The sequence below is a fragment of the Schistocerca cancellata genome, chromosome 1 (genome assembly GCF_023864275.1).
Source record: "Schistocerca cancellata isolate TAMUIC-IGC-003103 chromosome 1, iqSchCanc2.1, whole genome shotgun sequence".
NCBI lineage: Eukaryota > Metazoa > Arthropoda > Insecta > Orthoptera > Acrididae > Schistocerca > Schistocerca cancellata.
The window spans coordinates 194,243,990-194,251,599 of NC_064626.1; the positions used below are offsets into that span (position 1 = coordinate 194,243,990).

A 7,610-nucleotide genomic window follows, 5' to 3' on the forward strand; every position below is an offset into this window, starting at 1 on the left:
GCGACCATTAGGAATGGTAGCGACATTACTATAATCATGATCAACCCGAATTAAAATGGCAGTACCACAATTACACTCGATATCAAAGTTCAGGAGTACTTGATAGCCCGGAATTGAGTGAAGTAGATCTGTCGCAACATCCTGCAATAACACTACGTCAGCAGCAATGTTATATAAAAAACCCACAAAACTTGGAAACTTCACAGGTGACTCCAATTTATTGAGATTGATAGTATCAACGACAGATGGTGGGCGTGCTACAATATACTATAGGAAAAAAAAAATAAAACAAATTAGACGTCGGGAGTGGATCCACCTTCCTCCTCCATATCGTCCGCCCAGTCACAATGTACAGACGGTGCACCCGAAATAGGCGGTTCTTGTGTGGGAAGTGCAGACGCGAGAACTGCTGTCGGCGGTGCTTCCGTGGCCGTGATCGTCTAGTGGTTAGGACATTGCGATGTGGCCGCAATAACCCAGGTTCGAATCCTGGTCACGGCAATTTTGAAACTTTTGCCTTGCTGTCGCTGCAGTGACGATTGTGACGATTGTGACTCGGTGTTTGAAAACACGGTGCCCTCTTGATTTTTCACTCATGTTCCGCAGGCTGCAGGTGGCACTACCAATTCATTATCAACACGTAATGCCGCCGCACCAGAGCGCGGGCAGCTGCCTGTGTAGTGAATCTCTATTCGAAAAAGGCAGTTGTTTGAGGTGCAATGGATGAGCAGCCAGTTGCAGCAGAACAGGAAGCTGTGTCGTGGACTGTCTCTACAAAAGCGAAGAACACTGGCACAGGTAGCGTGGCCGAGCGATCTAAGGCGCTGGTTTAAGGCACCAGTCTCCTCGGAGGCGTGGGTTCGAATCCCACCGCTGCCAATGTTTTCTGTCTCGAAAGCCGGAGCACTGACTACCCGCGACGAAACAGCGCAGCAAGACGTGAGCGTCTCTTTGTTAAATTATCGCAGCACAGTGCGTGGTGCAACGACATGGTTCACAGGCGCAGTTTGGTGTCATGATGGCTGGCGTTCGTCTCCACGAAATGTGTCCCGAGCATGCCGTTGTACAAAGTGGGAGCGTCTATGTTTACAGTTGTCGTTAAGTAGCGTGCATACAGTTTGCTGTGTTCGCTGGAGGAGCCCTTGTACCGTTGTCCGGTGTGGTCTAGTGGCACATTTCGCCAGCTTTAGTCGCCTGTGGCACTAGAACCATCTATAGACCTCAACTTGAATTATTGGAAAAAAATTAAGAGAGATCCAAACAATGGAGTCTACGCGTATGGAGGAGGAAGCAAAGCATGCCAGTGATTTGGTGGAACAGAAGAAAAATTTGGATAAAAAGGAAAGTTCTAAAAATGAGGAATATAACAGGAAGATCAACAATTTAAGAGAAATCGCAAGGCAAATTAAAAAAAAAAGTGGCTAGGATACCTGGCTCTCACCCAGGAGGCCCGGGTTCGATTCCCGGTACCGGAAAAGCGCAGTGGTTAGGACATGTCGTTACACCGCGCACTGTGCTGCGACAATTTAAGAAAGAGATACTCACGGCTTGCTGCGCTGTTTCGTCGCGGGTAGTCAGTGCTCCGGCTTTCGAGACAGAAAACATTGGCAGCGGTGGGATTCGAACCCACGCCTCCGAGGAGACTGGTGCCTGAAACCAGCGCCTTAGACCGCTCGGCCACGCTACCGACGCCGCACGGCGGTCAGAGGAGCTGCGTTCTACCCCACGAGAAAACACCGCAATGGCACAAAAAACGAGAAAAAAGTGGCAGCGGTGGGATTCGAACCCACGCCTCCGAAGAGACTGGTGCCTTAAACCAGCGCCTTAGACCGCTCGGCCACGCTACCTGTGCCAGTGTTCTTCGCTTTTGTAGAAACAGTCCACGACACAGCTTCCTGTTCTACTGCGACTGGCTGCTCATCCATTGCACCTCAAACAAATGCCTTCTTCGAATAGAGATTCACTACACAGGCAGCAGCCCGCGCTCTGGTGCGGCGGCATTACGTGTTGATAATGAATTGGTAGTGCCACCTGCAGCCTGCGGAACATGAGTGAAAAATCAAGAGGGCACCGTGTTTTCAAACACTGAGTCACAATCGTCACTGCAGCGACAGCAAGGCAAAAAGTTTAAAAATTGCCGTGACCAGGATTCGAACCTGGGTTATTGCGGCCACAACAAAAAGTCCTAACCACTAGACGATCACGGCCACGGAAGCACCGCCGACAGCAGTTCTCGCGACTGCAAGAGGCGATGAACAGCAAAGCTCGGCCCACACACCGCTGCGTCTCCCCACAGCTGTGTCAGACGCGATCTCCATTATATGTATACTGGCAAACGAACGTGTCTGCGCTGTTAGGACACCAAGCAGTGTGGTTAGCCGCATTCAACCCCCGTGGCAATGTCTTGCAGTTCTCCAAGTCTGTTGACCACAGGTATGTGCCTCGATAAGAGGTCCCCCTGCGGGTTCGGGGGTTAGAATAGGCCCGTGGTATTCCTGCCTGTCGTACGAGGCGACTAGGAGTCTCAAACGTTTCGACCTTATGTGATGGTCTCCTGTCGGGTTTGACCTCCATATCTCAAAATTTTCCCGAAGGGCGAGCTGATTGGGTAAGGGCGCCTTACTTGGTGCATTGTGTCCATGTTGTGTTGAGAACTTTCACCATCTTATTCGTCGTTGCATTGCAGTCCTGCCCGCTCTCCATCTCTTGGGCATTGATACGCTCGTGCGTACACTTTCTGCCAAACACTGTGCCGGGCCCTTTTCTGCACTGACGGCGACCATGGATCACATGTCACCTAACATCCAGCACGGTAACCAGTCCGTTGTGGTGGGGCCACCATGTACCCTCTTGGTTGTAGCCCCCTGACAACTCAGGGATCGCTCTACTGATGCCTGCGCCGTTATCTCCTCACGTATGCCAAGGAGTAGATGCCCATCTCCCTGGGGCATCGGGACTACTGGCAATGGCCCTCCTGCCAGGTGGCTATTGCTGCGGCTGGGTGGCTCCCGTGAGGAGGGCTCTTGGTCGGAGTAGGTGGCATCAGGGCGGATGACCCGCAATGAAGCGTGGTACATCTTCTATCGCTGGTGGGCCTCCACCAGCAGTCTCTAAGCGATCGAGGTCTAACCTCAACGGGAAGAAATTTGATCAGAGATCGTTTCCCTCCCTAGCTACTCCATGAGAGGAACGTCTTGCTAAAGAAGGCAGTGGAGAATATTCACCCCGGTACCTCGTGTGTACGCGGGTTGATGGAGAATCGTTCATGTCGACCAAGCCCCAGTTTTTTGTGGAGCATTTAGAGGACAAGTTCGGGGAGGTGGAGGGCTTGTCCAAGATGCGCTCTGGTTCTGTGCTCATCAAAACGGCATCCTCTGCCCAGTCACGGAGGTAGCTCAGTTGTGACAAGTTGGGGGATGTTTCAGTTAACATCACGCCGCATAAGAGTCTCAACATGGTCCAGGGTATTATATTCCACAGGGATCTTCTTCTGCAGTCCGACGATGAATTACGCGCCATCCTCGAACGACGAGGTGTTCACTTCGTCCGGCGCGTCCATCGGGGTCCGAGGGATAATCAGGTAGCCACCGGTGCCTTCATCTTGGCCTTCGAAGGTGATGTATTACCCGAAAAGGTCAAGGTGATGGTTTACCGTTGTGATGTGAAGCCATATATCCCTCCTCCGATGCGGTGTTTTAAATGCTGGAAGTTCGGGCACATGTCATCTCGCTGTACTTCCAGCATCACGTGTCGGGATTGTGGACGTCCTTCGCATCCCGATACTCCATGTGCCCCGCCTCCTATCTGTGTTAACTGCGGAGAACACCATTCCCCCTGCTCGCCGGACTGTAGGATATTGCAGAAAGAAAGGAAGATAATGGAATATAAGACCCTGGACCGCCTGACCTACCCCGAGGCAAGACGGAAATATGAGAGGCTCCATCCTGTGGCGATGACGTCAACCTACGCCGCTGCTGCAACGCCAGTTCTCCCGTCCTCACGAATCGGCTCTAAGATCGGTCACCATCCACCAGCCCCCTTGCTTGTGGGGGGCACTTCCCAACCTGTTGCTCCTACTCCATCTACTTTGGGAGCAACACCCCCCCCACCAATCGGGGACTTCAGTTCCCCCTTCCCAGCTGGAGAAGCGTAAGCCGACAGCCGCAAGTGGCTTAAACATCCGCCGGTCCCTGGTCGTCGGGACACACGGTCGTCGTCTGTCCCTGAGACTGACCCAGTGCCGCCCTCCCAGCCTGAACCACCAAAGGCACAGCGCGAGAAGCAGAAGAAGAAGAAACTCCCCAAGGCTACCGACATTGCGGTGGCACCCATCCCACCGCTTCCTACAAGCTCTGTGTCTGAGGATGAGGTGGAGATCCTGTCGTCCGCTGAGGACATGGATCTCGCCAGTCCCTCGGACGCAATAGATGGCTGTTGTCCAGGTGGTGACTCAGTAGCAGCAGGGGCCTCGGAGGCGTAATCTGCCTCCCCAGTCCCTTCACGCCTTTCCCATCCATGGCTAATACCATCCTCCAGTGGAACTGCAGCGGTTTCTTACACCATCTAGCTGAGCTCCGCCAACTTATCAGCCTTCATCCTTTCCTTTGCATTGCTCTGCAGGAAACTTGATTTCCAGCAATGCGAACCCCCGCCCTCCGTGGCTATCGGGGTTATTTTAAGAACCGGGCAACTTATGAAAGGGTGTCTGGTGGCGTCTGCATTTATGTACTTAACTCTCTTCACAGCGAGCTTGTACCTCTACAAACAGCTGTAGAGGCTGTCGCTGTTCGGGTGTGGACGCCACAGGCTATTACCGTCTGCAGTATTTACCTTCCACCGGATGGTGAGGTCTCGCAGCATGTCCTGGCTGCACTGGTAGCCCAATTGCCGCCACCTTTCTTGCTATTGGGCGACTTCAACGCCCATAACCCTCTGTGGGGTGGGTCAGTGGCAACAGGTCGAGGCGCCATCATTGAGCATTTATTGTCGCAGCTCGATCTCTCGCTGTTAAATGACGGTGCCTTCACACACTTCAGTGTGGCGCATGGCACCTACTCCGCCATTGACCTTTCCATCTGTAGCCATAGCCTCTAACCGTCTGTCCAATGGAATGTGCATGACGACCTGTGTGGTAGTGACCACTTTCCGCTCTTTTTGTCACTACTACAGCGTCACTCTTCTGGGCGCCCTAGCAGATGGGCTATGAATAAGGCTGACTGGTTCTTGTTCTCCTCCACTGCTGCTATTGAGTCTCTCTCAACTGATGCCATTGATGCGGTGGTTCAATCGGTCACCACCGGCATCGTTACTGCCGCCGAATCTGCCAGTCCCCGTTCTTCTGGGTCCCCTCGGCGGAAGGCTGTGCGTTGGTGGTCGCCTGAGATCGCTGAAGCGATTAAAGATCGCCGGCGGGCTCTCCAGCGTCACAAGCGACATCCCTCCGTAGACCACCTTATCGCCTTCAAACGGCTGCGTGCGCGGGCCCGCCTCCTTATCCGCCAAGGCAAGGAGGAGTGCTGGGAGCGGTATGTGTCCACCATTGGCCTCCATGTCACTCCTTCGCAGGTCTGGGCCAAGATTCGACGCGTCTACGGCTATCGGACCCCTGCCAGCGTCCCTGCGCTCTCACTGAATGGAGCAGTTTGTACTGACTCCGACGTTATTGCCAATCGCTTAGCAGAGCATTTTGCTATGAGTTCCGCTTCTGCGAATTACCCCCAGGCCTTCCGCTCCATTAAAGAGCGGGTGGAACGTCGGAGCCTTTCGTTTCGCACCAACCACCCAGAATCTTACAATGCTCCATTCAGTGAGTGGGAATTTCGCAGTGCCCTAGCTGCTTGCCCTGATACCGCTGCTGGGCCAGATGGCATCCACTGTCAGATGCTGAAACACCTTTCAGTGGACTGCCAGCGGCGCCTTCTCGATATTTACAACCGTCTTTGGGTCGAGGGGGAGTTTCCGTCGCAATGGCGGGAAGGCGTTGTCATCCCCGTTTTGAAACCTGGAAAGACCCCTCTGGAGGTGGACAGCTACCGTCCCATTAGCCTCACCAACGTTCTTTGCAAGTTGCTTGAACGGATGGTGAGCCGGCGGTTGCAATGGGTACTGGAGTCTCGGGGCCTTCTGGCTCCGTCTCAGGGTGGGTTCCGTAAAGGCCGTTCCGCCGCCGACAATCTGGTGAGCCTGGAGTCGGCCATCCGTACTGCCTTTGCCCGCCGTCAGCACCTGGTCGCTGTCTTTTTCGAGATGCGGAAGGCGTACGATACGACATGGCGTCAACACTTCCTTTCTACGCTTCATGACTGGGGTCTTTGGGGCCCTCTGCCGATCTCCATCAGAAATTTTCTGTCGTATCGTACCTTCCGCGTGCAAGTCTCAGCCCCCTATAGTTCCACCCACGTCCAGGAGAACGGTGTGCCACAGGGTTCTGTTTTAAGTATCTGCCTAATTTTAATAGCCATTAACGGGCTCGCTGCGGCCGTGGGAAATTCTGTCTCTGCTTCCCTGTATGCTGACGACTTCTGCCTTTATTACAGCTCTACTGGCATTGCAGCTGTTGAACGTCAGCTACAGGGCGCTATCCGTAAGGCGCAGTCTTGGGCTGTAGCGCACGGGTTTCAGTTTTCGGCAGCCAAGACCCGCGTTATGCATTTCTGCCGGCGCCGAACAGTCCATCCTGAGCCGCGGCTTTATCTCGTCGCCGAACTCCTTGCTGTGGTGGAGACCCACAGGTTTTTGGGGGTGGTTTTCGATGCCCAGTTGACTTGGCTGCCTCATATCCGGCAGCTTAAACAGGCGTGTTGGCGGCATCTAAACGCTCTGAGATGCTTGAGCCACACCCGCTGGGGCGCCGACCGATCTACCCTGTTGCGGCTCTACCAGGCGTTAATCCAGTCCCGTCTGGATTATGGGAGCCTGGCTTATGGCTCAGCATCCCCATCTGCGTTACGGGTGCTGGACCCAATTCTCCACAGCGGGATACGCCTTGCCACTGGTGCTTTCCGCACCAGCCCTGTGGACAGCGTACTAGTGGAGGCAGGTGTACCTCCACTGCGGTTCCGGCGCCAACGTTTGCTGGCCGCTTATGCTGCCCATGTTCTAAGCTTGCCCGGGCATCCAAATTATCGTGTCCTGTTCCCGCAGTCAGTCATCCATCTGCCAGAACGTCGGCCCCGGTCGGGTTGTCCGATCGCCGTACGCGTCAAGGAGCTTCTCTGCGGGCTTGGGTTTTTCCCTGTTCCACCTCCTTTCCGGGCGCCTCTGCGTACACCCCCGTGGTGTGTTCCTCGCTCTTGCCTTCGGCTCGACTTCGCACAGGGCTCGAGGGACTCGGTCCCTCCAGAGGCCTTCCGCCGCCGCTTTTATTCCATCCCGGCCACGTATCAGGGCTCTGGAATTGTTTACACCGACGGTTCGATGGTTGCTGGTCGTGTCGGGTATGCGCTCACTCTAGGGGACCGTTCCGAACAACGTTCCTTGCAGGATGGCTGCAGCGTTTACACTGCTGAGCTGGTCACCATCTCTCGTGCCCTCGAGTATATCCGCTCCTGCTCAGGTGAGTCCTTCGTTATCTGTAGCGATTCCCTGAGCGGTTTACGAGCTCTCGACCA

The 7,610-nt window shown here is 54.4% G+C and overlaps 5 non-coding genes across 5 annotated transcripts; 2 read left to right on the forward strand and 3 right to left on the reverse strand.

Moving 5' to 3' along the window:
- Positions 1–429: 429 nt before the first annotated feature.
- Trnah-gug (transfer RNA histidin (anticodon GUG)) lies at positions 430–501 on the forward strand. The gene has a single exon. It is a non-coding gene; the product is annotated as a tRNA-His (tRNA).
- A 296-nt stretch (positions 502–797) lies between these two features.
- Trnal-aag (transfer RNA leucine (anticodon AAG)) lies at positions 798–879 on the forward strand. The gene has a single exon. It is a non-coding gene; the product is annotated as a tRNA-Leu (tRNA).
- A 726-nt stretch (positions 880–1,605) lies between these two features.
- Positions 1,606–1,687, reverse strand: Trnal-cag (transfer RNA leucine (anticodon CAG)). Its single transcript has one exon. It is a non-coding gene; the product is annotated as a tRNA-Leu (tRNA).
- Positions 1,688–1,765: 78 nt separating this feature from the next.
- On the reverse strand, positions 1,766–1,847 carry Trnal-aag (transfer RNA leucine (anticodon AAG)). Its single transcript has one exon. It is a non-coding gene; the product is annotated as a tRNA-Leu (tRNA).
- A 288-nt stretch (positions 1,848–2,135) lies between these two features.
- Trnah-gug (transfer RNA histidin (anticodon GUG)) lies at positions 2,136–2,207 on the reverse strand. Its single transcript has one exon. It is a non-coding gene; the product is annotated as a tRNA-His (tRNA).
- Positions 2,208–7,610: the final 5,403 nt, after the last annotated feature.